The 2,092-nt window shown below is 40.3% G+C and overlaps 1 pseudogene; it reads left to right on the top strand.

The window, feature by feature from the left end:
* The first annotated feature begins 695 nt into the window (after window positions 1-695).
* On the top strand, window positions 696-2,083 carry LOC111140570 (annotated as a pseudogene).
* Window positions 2,084-2,092: the final 9 nt, after the last annotated feature.

The following is a 2,092-nucleotide window of genomic DNA, read 5'->3' as shown; positions in this document are numbered from 1 at the left end:
TCCCCAAATTTATTTACACTTTAAATTCACTTCTAATTAAAATCCAAACAAGGTAAGTGAAAAAAGTCAAGCAGAGAAAGAAAATTATCATATATAGAACATAAGGAATAGCATGGAGGACTAGAGGGGAAGGGAGGGAAAACTGAATGGGGAAAAAATCAGAGAGGGAGACAAAACATGAGAGACCCTGGACTCTGGGAAACAAACTGAGACTTACAGAAGTGAGGGGGGGAGGATAACCTGGTGATGGGTATTAAAAAGGCACCTGTGGTGATGAGCACTGGGTTTTATAAGGAACTAATAGAATCATTGAGCACTACATTAAAAGCTAATGATGTACAATGTCGACTAATTAAACATAATAATAATATATATATTCATTATATATTTTTTAAATCTAAGTATGGGGGGTTCAGTTGTTGGACAACTGCCTTTGGCCCCAGTCATGATCCCAGGGTCCTTGGATCTAGCCCAACATCAGGCTCCCTTCTCTGTTAGGGGGTCTACCTCTTCCTCTCCTACTCGCCCTGCTTGTGTTCACTCTCTTACTGTCTATCTCTCTCTATCTCTCTCTCTCTGTCAAATAATTAAATAAAATCTTTTTTTAATTCAAGCAAGGTATTTCATTTATTTGCTTGTTTGCTTTGAAGAGATCAACAAGCTGATATTAAAATGTATAGAGAGTCAGCTCTTTCAAGATGGTGGAGCTCTTCCAGTTGCCTGACCAGAGTTCTTCTGCAAAAGTCTTTGTGCATTAAAAGAGGGAAGCTTATCAAACACATGGAATGAAAAGTACAGGTCTTTACCAAAAAACACCTGTTTGGAAAGGCAGGTATATGGGCTCCACTGCAGAGATCCTTTTCAGAAATTCAAAACGGAGTTGACTCTTTTCCGATGAAGATGACAGACAAACGAATACAAGGTCGCTCAAAAGAAACCAGAGAGTTGCAATGGCCCCACTGAAATTGATGGCAACAATGTCCTCAGCAGATAAGAAAGCCTCACAGAAGCTTGGTTTCCAATTACATAACCTACTTAAGCTTCCCAAAGCACATAAATGGTGCATATACGAATGGTTCTACTTAAACATAGATAAGCAACTGTTTGAAGGCGATGATGACTTCTGTGTTTGTCAGGAGGAGTACTTTCCTAATTTAACAACAAGAAAGTTAACAAGAGTAGAAAAATCAGGCAACTTATGGGAAAACCAAAGAGATGTTCTTGTGCATTTTTTGAGGAAGAGAAACTAGCATTAAAACAGAAATGGCAGAAAATAAGACTCTTAAAACAAACAAAAGTGCAGATGTTTCCCAGTTTGAAGATCTCCCAGATGAAATTCCTTTGTCCCTGGTTATTGGAACCAAAGTTACAGCTCTATTATGTGGTGTTCATGATGGTCTCTTCACTGGACGAATAGTTGCTATGGATACTTTTAATACTACGTATTGAGTAACTTTTGATAGGGTAGGGCTTGGCACCCATACCATCCCTGACTATGAAGATCTTAGTAATGAGCCTCATGAGACAATGCAAGTTGCTGCCTTTGGACAAAAACAGGTACCTTCCTGATTCTTTAGGACTCCACCAAGGTTACATTGTACTCCTCCCCTCCAGTCACCAATTATGGGTGATGATCCTGTACTAGCAGTCACCTTGGAGAAGTAAGAATTCTGGCTCTGACACTGAAACACTAGGTGGTTTCCCAGTACAATTCCTTATCCAAGTGACCAAGTTGTCAAAAATTCTCATGATTAAAAAGAAACATATAAAAAAATTAAGAGCAATGAACACAGAAGCAGAACAATTGAAATCCTATCCCATGCCCATCAGCACTGAATTTCAGCAGAGATATGCAACCATCCTTCTGGAGCTTGAGCAATTCAACAAGGACCTAAACAAAGTTTTGCATGAAGTACAGCAATACTGCTATGAGCCTTCTCCAGACCAGAGTGGGAAGCCTATGGACCAGCACAGGGATAGGAGATGGAGGTGTGAGGAGGAAGCCCAGGAGCTTGGCTGGCAGCTAGCGCCTCCACTGGATAGCCCCGTGTTGAGAATGAAAATCTGACAGAATTAATCTCCAGCTCACTCC

Source organism: Enhydra lutris, unplaced genomic scaffold (assembly GCF_002288905.1).
Source record: "Enhydra lutris kenyoni isolate GAN:26980312 unplaced genomic scaffold, ASM228890v2 scaffoldscaffold3750, whole genome shotgun sequence".
NCBI lineage: Eukaryota > Metazoa > Chordata > Mammalia > Carnivora > Mustelidae > Enhydra > Enhydra lutris.
This window is presented reverse-complemented; position numbering and strand designations above follow the sequence as displayed.